Source organism: Eubalaena glacialis, chromosome 16 (genome assembly GCF_028564815.1).
Source record: "Eubalaena glacialis isolate mEubGla1 chromosome 16, mEubGla1.1.hap2.+ XY, whole genome shotgun sequence".
NCBI classification, from domain to species: Eukaryota; Metazoa; Chordata; class Mammalia; order Artiodactyla; family Balaenidae; genus Eubalaena; species Eubalaena glacialis.
Window position 1 is genome coordinate 87,472,257 of NC_083731.1, and position 14,653 is coordinate 87,486,909.

Below are 14,653 nucleotides of genomic sequence, written 5' to 3' on the forward strand. Positions count from 1 at the left end.
TCGCCCAACGACCGCTTCCTCCTGGCTCAGAGATTCCGGGGAGATGCCTGCAACAGCAGCAGAGTCTATGCATCTTCCTGAATCCCAGCATGAAATCAGAGAAAGCAACTAGACTGGAGAAGCAACCACCTCCAGGGACCACAGTTACAACAAAACCAGGTGCAAGATGTCGCTCAAACTCAAGCGGGTAGAGCCAAACCACCAAAAGAAACAGGACCTGCATGGAGAGAGGAGGGGGGCTCTCGGGGCACCTGACCAACTTACGTATGGAGAGGAGAACCTCAACGTCGCCAGCAGGTGGTCGGCAGAAAGCGTGGTGGGCGACCCGAGAACAGCAGCGGAAAATGAGGTTTTCCCCAACCTCAGTGCATACCAGGGCCCCACCCTCAGGAGGAACCTGGCAGTGGAGTCACACTTGAACAAAACAGGGACAACAGAGATGGAAAGAGAAGGTCCAGACAGAAGTGGGGGAAAGGACAGAGTCGGTAGTGTTGATACCACGTGCAAGAAGTAAGAGGAGCTCTGGGAAGTCAGAGCTGCTTTGACCAGGCCTCCTCCTAGCTGAGCAGGAAATCTGATTTCACATGAAAATGGTCAGTAGAAAATACCAAATACAAGTCCCTACAAAGTTACCCTAGAAAAAAACAAGGGCATCAGAGAAAGCTATATTCACAGAACAGATCAAAAAGGAAGCTTCCATTTCAAAGCAATCTAAAAAAGTTTTTAATACAGTGATACAAAACATGAAAGAATGCAAAGTAAAATGGAAAAACTCAGAAGTAACAAAACAGGAAATAATTAGAAATAAAAGAAGAAGTCATTTCAGAAATGAAGAACCAACCAAAAGGAACTTGAGAGTCAATAAAGAAAACAGATGATACTTTAAGAGAAAAAGAATGTGAGAAGGAAGAATTTTTTTTATGCTTTAAGAAGAAAGGAATTGTGTGCTTTAGGAAAAAGAAGCAATGAACGGAATGACTTTTGCAAAAGGGTTTGAGAGAAAATGAGAAATATTTTTAAAGAAGCAAAAGAGAGATACCACCTACAAATATTGAAAATCCCTGAAGAAGAAAAGCAAAGAAGGGAACAAAGCAAATATAAAAACTATCTTTTAAGAAAAATTTTCTGAAATAAAAAAATTTTTACACTACCTATTGACCTTTTGACGGAACTGACAAGGTTCTGTGTGTTGAGCTGGGTGCAGATAACAAAAGTGTTCATCTTACAATAGCTCATTAAGCCAGGGCGCTGTGACTTTTGCTTTTTATGGCTTTCTCTATGTTTTATTTTATAATAACAGAAAAAAAATTTTTAAAGGAACCTAGGAATACCTCATCAGAGCCCTATGCTTCTGACAAGATAATTTCTTGTGATTTACGAACTTTCAATTTCCTTAGCTAACCTTTTTACTAAGTGACATACGTATCCTCCACTGCATTAACATTTAAGAAGATTACACTCTGTTCACTCTAAGGTACCAACCAGCTCTCTAAAGGAAAGAAAGGTAACTTTCCATTTGGTCCTGCTGTCAGCTTGTGCATTTCGTTTTCAGATGGTTTTGCTCTTCTGTGGCTCACGTGTCTGGAAACGTGCTGCTGAGACCTGGTTCTTGGCCCTCCCTCTGTCAACTCTGTCCAGGAGAACCTGGCACTTTGTACATTGCCTTGTCTAGTGCTGGTAGAATGTTCTGCTGGAAAACGGAGATGATTGATTCTACTCTCTCTAATAGTCACTTACGAGGACTGAGCCCCGTAGAAGGATGAAAAAGTCACAGAACTCATTGGAGCAAAGCTGGGGACTGGAACTTTGATTTTCTAATCCCCCGGTTCTGCTTTCTCTTCAAAAGCCTCTGTCTAGACTAGGACAGCTTTCTGCTTTCACCTGAGCTCCCTGCTTCTCTGCCGCCCACACTTCTCACCTTTGCTGATAAGATTCACCCTCCTGCCAAGGACCCCTCGCCCTTGAGCCAGCGTTTTGATAGTAATTTCAAGGGTGCATTCCACTGGCTTTCACAGCATTGAGAAGGGGAAAAACATCTATTTGGTGTGACCAACGATATCGCAGCGTTATTACTGAGAAACACGGCCACCATAAGAGGACACGAGTCACATGTAATAAGGACTCAGTGGACCCTTTGGAAGGGAAGTTCACATCCCCGTGGGAATCCGGGAGAAACCGCAGCAGGTGAAGTGTGACTGTTGGTGCCTCTGCGCCTCCGTGGTCATGGGCCCTTCGGCTGCCCCCCTCTCGGGGGTCCTGGGCTTCTGTGCCCCCTCCCTGTGCAGCTGCTGCCCCCAAGGGCCAGCTCTCCTCGACCACAGGGACATCCCCGCCCAGGGCTCCCTTCTGTTCCTCTAGTTAATCCTTTTACTGATGTCCTTTTACATTTTAAAAGCCGTTTTTCCCAGGATGTCATATCACACGCCTGTTAGAAAATCTTGAAAAGTACAAAGAAAACCATCGCCCACTATGAATATCCGACTCTATTTTGCCTGTTGATCCTGCCCTTGCTTTCCCTCCACTCTTTTCTCTTCTCCACCCTTCTGTCCTTTCCTTTTCTCATCTATTCCCTTCTCCCCCCCCTCTACTCACACTCACAGACACGTAAGATTTTCAAAAAATGCTCTTAAAGTTTACCTACTGTGACATAATGGTAAACACGTATTTGGTCTCTGCTCACCCCCCTTTCCTGGCACACAGCTCCTGAAACCCTTGTGTCGAGTGTCTTGCATGCTAACCAGATGACCTGTGTCGGGGGTCCCGGGGAGCCTCAGGATGGGGATTGGTGGCCAGGGGACCCGCCATGTGATTGGAGGGTTAGAACGTCGAGCCCCGCACCTGCCCTCCAAGGAGAAGAGAGGGGCTGGAGGCGGAGTGAGTCACCAGTGGCCACTGATGCAATCCGTCCTGCCCGGTAACGAGGCCGCCATACAGACCTGTGAAGCGTGGCGTTCAGAGAGCTTCCAGTGTGGTGGAGGTGCTGGGGGTGGTGCACCCGGAGAGGGCCTGGGAGCTCTGCGTGCCCTTCCCCTATACCTCGCCCTGTGTTCTCATCCATCTGGCCATTTCTGGCTTCTTTATAAATAAACCGGGAATGTAGTGAGTGAACTGTGGTGCTGAGTTCTGTGAGCCCTTCTAGCCAATGGGGATTGTAGGAACCTCCCATTTATGGACAATTGGCCAGAAGCACAGGTGACAGCCTGGACTCAAGCGGGGGCGGGGGGGGGGCGGGTAGTCTTGTGGGATGGAGCCCTTAGCGCAGTGAGATGGAGCCCTTCGCCCTTAGTAGCCCTGTGCTAACTCCAGGTGGATAGTGTCAGAATTAAATTGAGTTTTAGACACCCAGTTGGTGCTGGAGAATTGGTCAGCATGGGGAAGAGCCCCATACATTTGGTGGCCAGAAGTGAAGAAGAGTCATGATAGTAGTAGAGGGCAAAGGAGGAAACTGAGTTTTTTCTTACACACACCACTTCATCACACAGATGTGCCCTGAGCATTCTCTACTTTTGGATAAGAAGTTTATTCTCAATTTGAGAACACCTGCTGGACTTGATTTTTTTTCATGTTTTAATGCTAACCTACATGGTTTATTATTTGCCATCAAATTTAATATTTTTTGTTCCTTTAACCCTGTTTAATACTGCTATGTATTCAGTTGCTCTATTTTTTTATTGTGGTAAAAACACATATAACCTAAAATGTACTGTCTTAACAATTTTTAAGTGTGCAGTACAGCAGTGTTAGCTGTATGCACGTTGTCACACTGCAGATCTCCAGAGCTTTCCTTCCTATAAAAGGGAAACTCTACACCCACTGAAAACCCACCCGTTTTCCCCTCCCTCCCCAGCCCCTGGTAACCACAGTCTACTGGTTGTTTCTATGAGTTTGACTTCTTTCAGTACTTCATAGAAGTGGAATCATAACGTGTTTGTCTTTTTGTGACTAGCTTATTTCATCTCGTGCGTCCTCAGGGTACATCCACGTGGTGGCGTATGACAAGATTTTCTTCTTTTTTAAGGCTGAATAATATTCCACTGTATGTCTATGCCCCATTTTGTTTATCCATTCACCTGTCGATGGACATTTAGGCGGCTTCCACCTCTTGGCTGCTGTGGACAAAGTTGCATCGTACATGGGAGTGGACATATCTCTGTGAGATCTGGTTGTTATTCTTTTGTATATACACCCAGACTGGCAATGCTAGAGTGTATGGTACTTCCAGTTTTAAATTTTTTGATGAATAATCTCCACTGTTTTTCATAGTGGCTGCACCATTTTACATTCTCACAAAGAGTGCACAAGGTTTCCCTTTTCTCCACATCTTCACCAACACTTGTTATTTCTTGTCCTTTTGATAACAGCCATTCTAACAGGTGTAAGGTGATATCTCATTGTGGTTTTGATGTGCATTGCCCTGATGATTAGTGATTTTGAGCATCTTTTCATATGCTTTTTGGCTTTTGTTTATCTTCTTTGGAGAAAGATCTATTTAAGTCCTTTGCTCATTTTTTGATCGGGTTATTTGTCTTTTTATGGTTGAGTTATAGGAGTTCTTTATATGTTCTGGATATTAATCCCTTATCAGATACACAGTCTGCAAATGTTTTCTCCCTCCATAGGCTGCCTTTTCACTCTATTCATTGTTTCCTTTGCTGCACAGCTTTTTTTCTCAGCTTTATTTAGATGCAGTTGACGTATAACATTTCATAAATTTAAGGTATACAGCATGATGATTTAACATATGTATATATTGTTAAATGGTTACCACAATAAGATTAGTTAACAGATAATTGCCATTTTGTGGTGTGAGGTGATAATTTTTAAAACCTACTCTCTTAGCAAATTTCAAGTATACAGTACAGTGTTTTAACTGTAGTCACCATGCTGTCCATTAGATTCCCAGAACTTATTCTTCTTAGAACTGGAATTTTGTACCCTTTGACCACCTTCACCCATTTCCCCCATTAGTATCAGCCATTATTGCTTTAAATATACTTTCTGTCCCTTTCTCTTTCTCTTTTCCTTCTGAGATTCCTGTAATGCATATTTTCTTTTGATGGTGTCCCATGAGTCCTGTAGGCTTTCTTTACGCGTTTTTCATTCTTTTTTCTTTTTGCTCCTCTGACTGCATAATTCCAAATTGTCTGCCTTCCAAATCACTGATTCTTCAGCTCAGTCAGGTCTGCTTTTGAAGCTCTCCATTGAATTCTTCAGTTCAGCCATTGTATTCTTCAGCTCTAGGATTTCTGTTTGTTTGTTTTTGATGTTTCTATTTCTCATTTTGTTCATGTATTGTTTTCCTAATTTCATGTAGTTGCCTGTGTGTTCTTATAGTTTGCTGAACTTCTTTAAGAGGATTTTTCTGAGTTCTTCATCAGAGAGTTCACAAATCTCCATTTCTTTAGTGTCAGTTATTGGAGCTTTACTAGTTTCCTTTGGTCATGTCATGTTTACCTAATCCTTCGTGGTCCTTCATTCCTTGCATTGGTATCTGTGTATTTGAGTAAGTGGTTTCCTCTTCCAGACTTTACAGGTTTGTCCTATCACACATAGTACAAAACAGCCAGAGTACCAAAATATATTGAAACATATAGGTTATATATGTATACCTATATATAATTGTATATATAAGTAAATATATGCATGTATTATATATGTAATATAAATATATATCCAACAAAATTGGTAGAAGGTGATATTTTCCAGTGGCAGGAAATATCCTTCTGAAGATAAACGTCAACTCAGTATCCCTCTCATAATCTCTCCAGGCGGGGAAAGGACAGAGGTCTTTCCAGCCCCGTCGTGTTCTCTCCTTGAACTGGGGTTAGAGAGACTCTACCCACACACAGTCGAGGATGCAGGACAGTGTTAGCTGGGGCTCCCGGGAGAGGGCCAGCTGTGCACCCAACTGGAGCCCCCTGAAGCCGGGCTCTGTACCACAGGACTGAATGCCCTGGGCAGCTGTCATGCACACAAGCCCTGGTGCATGCTCAGGACCGTGGAAGCACATGCATTTTCTCCTCCCAGAATCAGCACTTACTACTATCTCCCCTGTGTGTTCAGGTCATCTGGCGCCCTGGACTACAGAAAAGTCTTTCTTTACTCCTTTTAGCCCATGCCTCCTCGCAGCGCCCGAATAAACGCAGGGGCTGTGTCTCCAGCTTTGCATGAGAGGCTGCTCTGTGACGCACAGCTCAGAGACACGGGTTCGTCTGTTCTCCAGGTGGGATTCAGGTGTGGTGTCTGAGGGGCAGGGAGGAAGGATGGGGGAGGAATGAGATGAGGATTCCCTGTGGAGAAGCCCACACTCAGGCATATATCCCTTTACGGGGGATTTTCATCCTTTTTCATAGATGTAGCACTGCATCCAGAACTGCCGTTTCATCACTCTTGTGGGGGAAAAGAATAGCAAAGGTGGTCGTCCCCCTGTGCTGCTGCGGCACGCCCAGTATGTGACTTCTCCTGCTTATTAGCTGAGGAGGAGTTGCTGTAAGTAGGGCTGATTTCAGCACTTTTCAGTGATTACTTCATTCGTTCCCTGCAGCCTTTCAAATTTCAACGGCCTTAAATAATCCTGCTACATTAAAAAACACACACCGGAAGTGGACCTCCCTCTCGGCTCAGCTCCGCTTCAGCAAGTCCTCTCCCTGATACTGATGTTTTTATCCTCCAACAGCAGGAACGCTTGCCGCCTTACTCACCAAAGCTCTTTAACAAACAATCTTCATTCTAGAGTCTTAACCAGATTTGATAGCATTGAATTTGATTAACTAATTGGATAGAATCTAAAAGTTGTTTGTCCAAAAAAAAGGGTATCCATAAACTTTTAAGCAATCTGTTACCTTACTTTACACTTACAGAAAGTTTTAAGGCATTTAAAAAATTGTGACACAGTTTTGGGGAACAAGTTTTATACTATGTTTATAGCACAGTTAAGCACAAGAGCAATAATAGTGGGCCTGTGGTAATCACTGGCCCTGGGGCCTCCCCAGGCCACCTCCACACTCAGCCAGAAGCAGGAGGGACAGGAGTAAAGGCTCCTCTCCTGGGTCGTGGGTCCCGTCCGAGCACAGACTAAGTGGGGCTCCGGGCATCTTGCTTTATGAAATGCACGATCACTTCTGGTGAATTGAATTTAAATTGAAATTAGCTGCAGAAGTCCAAATTAAGTCTGACCTGGGTGGGTCAACAACTTTTTTGATTTCAACTGCATCTCAGCCACAGAAAGCTTTGCTGATAAAATCCAATGTTCCAGAAGAATCTTGACCCCCAGAAGCTCTTGCTTTGATGTGAATTTTCACCAGGACTTTAATGGTCTTTCCAAGAGGCAGTAAATGTAGACACAAAGAGCTGGGCTCCTCTAGGTGCTGGAAATGTCCCCACCTAGATCTAGGGACAGAGCTGTACTATAAAGATACGTTCTGTTTTTGTTTTTGTTTAATCTATACCCTCATTTAAAATATTTTATATAAGGTAGTCAACTTACCATTTCATTGTAAACACTTTATTATGCATCTTAAGAGATAAGGATCTAAAAGAAAATATGTAACCACAATGCTATTTGATTCTAAACAAAATTGACAATGAAAAATAAGTTGTATTTTACTGCTTGTCACTTATACTTCAATTTATAAGGAGAGAGAGAGAAATGGACAGGGTCTGAAGTCGGGTCGGGGAGAAAGGAGGGGACAGAAAAGGACTGAGGAAAAAGAGGGGGAGGAAGAGGGCTCTGCATGTACAGCTGTGTGACCTTGACCCCTGAGCCTCCTTCCCTGTCTGTAAATGGGAGGCTGGTTCCTCCTGCTTAGGGTTCTTGGGGGAGTTTAAATGAGAGTGCAATAAAGCACTTGGCCCAGTACCAGCCATTTATCAAGGTAGTTATTATTATTATTATTAACTATAATTTATCCTTCATAGTTTTAGAAAAAAATTTTAAAGTTATGATAACCACGATTCTCCATTCATAGTCTCTTTGAGCCATATTTATAAAAACAAAAGGCTTTTGGTGATGTATCTGCTGGTGCTCAGGGAGAAGAAAGCAGACCATTGTCAGTGGCCTCGTGCCGGCCGCACACACAGGTCTATTGACCTTGCACAGCTGTACGGCTCGGCGCCTGGCACGGAGCTGGGCGCCACGGTGGGACGCGTTGCCAGGCACTGTCCTGGGAGCCCAGCCCTTCGCTGCCGGTTCGCCCAGCAGCCGAGTGGACGGAGGGGTCCAGTCCTGTCACTAGTCCCTGGGCTCAGATGATGTGCTGAGTGTGAACAAATACTCAGGAAACCTTCTAACTCGTGTGACCAAGATCCAGACCCTAGAGCCACACTCGGCACAGCTCGTACTCACCGCTGCCGAGTTGTCGCTCCTTGGGCACCTTGCTCAGCCTCTTTGTGCCTCAGTTTTTACATCTTTAAAATAAAGATAATAATGGTACCTACCTCACAGATTATTACAAGAATTAGGAGAGTTCCTGATCCATAAAGTATTGGGCAACAGGTACTGTGTTTGCCATTACTATTTTCTGTAGGCCAGGCACTGTGGGTAATGGAAAGATATAAATGTTGTGCTTTTAACGGTTTATAAAGGAAATTACTTATCTGAGCAATATGTAACAAGTGTGAGGCTGTCCACCACATGCATAAATGCCAAGAAAATGCCAGTAAGGAACGGGCCCTGTGGGGCGAACAGTCTTGTTTTGTTGACCAGTGTAAAGATCAAATGGGGCCTTTTTAAGAAAAGGGTGTTTGGTGTTTGACAAAAAGGATATGTTGATTTCACTTCATGTTAATTTAAAGGGACCCTGGTTCCATCAGCCTATAAAATGAAGGATTCAACCCGCTCAATTTTTTAAATAGTTCTGATTTGAAACTTCTGAGAACAGGCATAAATCCAGAAATCCTTACAACACTTTCCCTTAAATATACATATTAAGGAAAAGTGTTTTATATACACATACATATGCGAGCATCTTTGTCTGTGTGGATAAGCGTCAGGCACAGAGACAATCGTTTCTTGGAAAGAAAAGGCTTCCTATTCATCTTCTCACGTTTTCACTCATGGTGACAATGACAGGAGCGTGGGGAAGGCAAGTGAAGTGTCAGGTAAAGGTGTGCAGTCCCTGAGCTAGGAGTCTAGATGGCAAGGAAAATTACTCAAGGCTCAGTAATAGATGACAGTATTCAGAAACCTAGAAAGCATTCAGAACTAGATTTTAATATATTAATTTACTAGTTAATTACTGTTTGTAAGTATCAGTGGGCTTGCTCTGGCTGAAGTCCTCGTCTCCTAGCCTGGCTCCCACCCACCTCTCCAGCTTCATTGTGTCCACTCCCTGCCATCCGCCCCGCTCACAACCACTGTGCCGTACATACCCTGTCAGGCTTCAGCACATAGTACTTTGTGTTCCTTTTTTCTAGAACGATGTAATCTCCATGTCTCTTCCTCATGAACTCATAGCCATCATTTTCAAAGCTTCCTGCTTAGCATCTCCTCTGCTCAGACTTGTTTGCTCCCAGGCAGGCGTTGCTGGTCCTCTGAACTCCTGCGAAACGTTGTCCGTCCCTTCTTTACGGTACTAATTGGGCTCTTATGATATTTTTACATGTCAACTTCTGCTCAGTGACAGGAGGCATCCTGGGATCTCCAGCACCAAGCACAGTGTGAGGAAAATCAATATTTCTGGAAACTCAATAAATAAATGTTGAGGGAATAGAAAGAGAAAAGGGGGGTATATGAAATGAGCTAAAATAAGCCTACAGAGAATGCGTTTTAGGATAGACATGGAAAGAACATGAAAGGTCTCTGTTATAGGCTGATCTTTCCCCCCCAAAAAATTCGTGTGCTGAAGTCCTTAACCCCCAGCACCTCAGAATCTGACTGTATTTGGAGATGGGGCCTTTGAAAAGATATTTAAGTTAAAATGAGGCCATTGGGAAGGGCCCTAACCCAAAACAATTGGTATCCTTACAAGAAGAGGAGATTAGGACAGACCCAGGTAGAGGGGAGACCATGTGAAGAGGCAGAAAGTGGTGGCTGTCTGCACCCCAAGGAGAGAGGCCTCAGAAGGAACCAACCCTGATGACCCCTTGAGCTTGGACATCCAGCCTCCAGAACTGTGAGAAAATAGATTTCTGTTATTGAAGCCACTGAGTATCTGCTTAATATTAATTAATAGAAATCTTCCCCATCTTTCATCTCTCATCTGTTAGAAACTGAAACTGTTAGACTGTTAAACTGTTAGAAACTTTCCTCTACCCTCAACTTTTCCTTGTATATGGAAATGTGAACTATTCCACCACTGGACCTGGTGGGAATCATGACAGATTTTCCTCTCATGTCTGTTGAACAGTTGTTGAGTGGAGACCAGCCCTGCTGGTTCCCGCGTAGCCGTGGGTCAGCGGGCGGCGTGCGCAGGACAATCCCCCGTGTTGTGTCTCGCTGGGTCTAAGTCCCAACAATTCCACCGGCTGGCTCGGGCTCCAGAGCAAACCACAGACAAGTTCAAGGTGAGGGCCAGGTCCCCTCTACACATACCCCACGCTGCAGGTCTAAAGCCAAGAACCTGCTAAAAGAAACGGGAATAATAGGTAAGCTTGTAGAGAAACAGACAACAAAAGAAAAATCTTGTTCCTGAATTCACTCGAGATTCCAGATAAAGTGGATCAGGTGCATTTGAGCGAATGTGGGAACGCGAATTCGAAAGGTAACCATGTGCACACCTCTGCGGGCCTTTCTGAACATTTGAGGAATCGACTGATAGGATTTGAGTTGCATTTCCTCTCTGAAAGCTATATTTCTGGGAACCTTCAGATTAGGCACAAACGCGAAGGGGAGATAAAGGCAGTAAAATAGTGGGGGAAGGAATGTGCACTTGACAGAGCAGTGGAGGGAATGAAAAAAGCTTTTACAACTCTATCAGGGGAAGGAAATACTAGAAATTAAAGTAGATATATTAAGTGATGGAGAGAGTGAAATCCAAGATGATTACAAAATGGCTGGGTACTCAAATGCCCTTTTGAAGTCTCCCTTTCGCGACAGAAAATTGTAAGGCCCTGGCTCTCTATTCAGTCCCTGTTACCTGGGTTTTGCTGGTGAAAATCTCCTATGTACACAGGAAACAGTGAAAGCTGTACCCAGAACGGGGAGCGTTCACAGTCAAATGCACTGCTGTGTAGTCCCAAGAAGCCAGGAAAATGGTTTGCCAAACTTGAAAAAAACAAACAAAACGGAGGCCCTAGCGAGGAATAAAAACAGAAGCAAATGCACTAGCTTTTGATTTAAATAAGCTGCTTCTCTCAGACGTTAAAACATTAAAAATGAGTGGTGTCTGCTCTGTGTTTATGGAAATTCACAGAGGAAAATCATCCCCTCTCACCAAAGGCACCTGAATGCTGACTTCAGCATTTTTATGTTTACGGATCTCTGAATGACTCATGGGAAATAGAAAAGCATGGTGGTCATTTCTATTACGGTCTCTTCCCTTTATTTTTAAAATTTTATTGAAGTTATATATGTCCATGGTAAAAAAAAAAAAAAAAAAAATCAGGGAGTTGAGAAGGGGCAGCTTCTTGTAATCATTTTGCTTTAGACCTTTTGGTGGTAATTCCCATGACTCTAAATAAGACGCTGATGTTGTTCGTTATCTGTACATTCATATGTGGATTTAGGGTGTCTCTTGAGCCTCTGGTAGGAAAGAAGTTCATTTGCGCTCTTCTTCTCCCAGTTTTAATGCTTACTATGTGTAGTTCTTCTATTGGTCACCTTCGCACCTTTGTGCCTAGGCTGAAACCTCTGTTTCTTGTTCCTCTAACATTGGACTTGACCCCTCAGTGTAAGATGTGGCCTGTTTATTGTCAGAACTGAGGCCTCAGTCACTCCCTGGGATGCCTGGGCTGTGCAGCGTGTCCCCCTGGGGAGTCCACCTGGGCAGGACCTGCTGGATGCAGGGACTTGCTTGTCTGTGCAGAATCACTCGCCCTGAGAGAGGGGATTCTCCCTGGGCAGTGTCCTTAGCTTCTCTTTAGAAGAAGCCTCCACTGCGGGGTGGAGTAAATGCGCTGGTTTCCATGGCACCCGGGTTGGGGAGCCGGCGCTGAGGTTTCCCCGGGACGACTTCCAGTTGGTTTCTGGTTTTCAGCACCTTCCCTTGTTCTTACTCTTTAAGCCCATTGGCCCCAAGCCCAGAGCTTCCCCGGGGTTTTGCCAGAAGGATTGCCCGCCTCCCTCCGACTCCGGTCCCTCCTGTGAGTGTTCTGGACCGCAGCTCACTGCTCTCAGTTTTAACCATCAACACCCTTGCACTGGCTCTGTCTTCTAGAAGGGTTTAAAATCTCTCTTCCACTGATGACAATCCCCACTCCAGTGTGTGTGTGTGTGTGTGTGTGTGTGTGTGTACACGTGTCCTGAGTCAGCCGTAGGGAATCAGTGAGAACTAATGGACACTTTAAAAAAAGAGCTCGTACCATACATACTCTTTTGGAGGCTTTTCTACCCCCCTTAGCCATATGTTTTGAAGTATTTCCTACATCATTATTATTTTTCAATTTGTGCACAGTATTCCATTATATGGATAGACTGTAATTCACTTAACCAGCACCCCATTACTAGGCATTTAAGTTGATTGTAAATTTTGCTCTAGTAAAATCATCTGCAGTGAATATCTGTGATAGTGTCATCTGAGGCATCATTGACTATGTCCTGGGGAAACATTACTGGAAGTGAAATCACTGAGTCAAAGGGATTCTTTTCCTTTACAGGTTATTACAAGGTACCGATTACAGTTCCCTGTGCTATACAGTAGGACCTTGTTGTTTATCTATTTTATATATGGTAGTTTGTATTTGCTAATCCCGAACTCCTAATTTATCCCTCCCCTCCTTTCCCCTTTGGTAACCATAAATTTGTTTTTTATGTCTGTGAGTCTGTTTCTGTTTTGTAAATAAGTTCATTGGTGTCATATTTTAGATTCCACATATGAGTGATATCATATGATATTTGGTCTTTCCCTTTCTGACTTACTTCACTTAGTATGATGATCTCTATGTCCATCCATGTTGCTGCAAATGGCATTATTTCATTCTTTTTTATGTCTGAGTAATTTTCCATTGTCTATGTGTACCATATCTTCTTTGTCCATTTATCTGTCAGCGGACACTTAGGTTGCTTCCACGTCTTGGCTATTGTATTGTAAATAGTGCTGCTGTGAACATTGTGGTGCATATATCTTCTCAAATTAGAGTTTTTGTCTTTTCTGGATATATACCCTGAAGTGGGATTGCTGAGATCATATGATAACTCTACTTTTAGTTTTTTAAGGAACCTCCATAGTAGCTGCACCGATTTACATTCCTACCAACAGTGAGGAGGGTTCCCTTTTCTCCGCACCCTCTCCAGCATTTATTATTTGTAGACTTTTTGATGATATGGCCATTCTGACCAGTGTGAAGTGATACCTCATTGTAGTTTTGATTTCCATTTCTCTGATAATTAGCAATGTTGAGCATCTTTTCATGAAAGGGTTGCACATTTTTAAGGCTTTTGACACACGTTGTCAAATTGCCTTACAGAAAGTTTATATAAGTTTCTCACTCCCATTCTAGGCCAGTACTACTTTTCTACCAACGCTGGATGTCATTATACTTTTAAACTTGCAAATTCGACAGGCAAAAACATCATATTATTTTAAGTTTGTGACTCTATTGTTAACTACTTAGTTCCAGCTATATGAGGAATCGTGGCACTTGGTTTCACCTTTACTGGCTGCCCACAGAGGAAGTGGGGAGCCCATAGAATCAGTACTGCCGTGTCCCCTGCCGCCTAAGCCTGCTCTCCCCGAGCCCTCAGCCCTCAGCCGGGAGAGCGCCGGTCAGGGAGCAGGAAAGAGGGGGGAAATGCTGGTGGATCAGACGTCATTCCCCCTTGTCCAGTGGATGCTACAAGGAATAAGGGAAACGTGAGGACAGACCTGAGGAGTGGACTACATTTTGGAGCCAGGATTGAGGGAACTAGGTCCACATTCACTGAATATTAAAATAAGTCCATGGGTCAACTCCAGACCCCCTGAACCTCCTGAGCTGCTGGGGAGGCCAGGCGCTTCCCTTGAATCTGCAGCCCTGAGCACTTGTTACCCTGATCTAGGCCTCAACTTGGCTAATACCTAGTGGAAGGTAGGGGAGAAGCAGGGTTTGGGGGTAAATGACCATTTATTATGTATTTATTAATAATTATTTATTATAATATCTATTATTTATTATAATTTTTTATTATCAGGCCTTTATTGAGCCCCTACCGTGCTAGATCCTGGGACATAGAAACAAAGTAAATACATCCTTGCTGACAAGGTGCTTGAAAACGATTTAGGGAATAAATATTTAGCCTATGATAATGGAGTGATAATTTTATAGCCCATAAAGGAGAGTACACAGAGGCGGGGCACATCTTTCCAGTCAATAACCAACTTCAGATAAGGGTGTGAGGAATCGGGTGAGCTGACACCAAGGCTTCTGGACCGCTGATAAAGACTGAAATATGTTGTGTTATCTGTGAGTATGACATTCTTGCCTCCTTCTTTATTCATAAAAATAAAAAAAGAGACTAGGGAAAAAATATTTCTAATTCCAAGAAAATAAACTGTAGCATCTTCCATCCATTCCACCT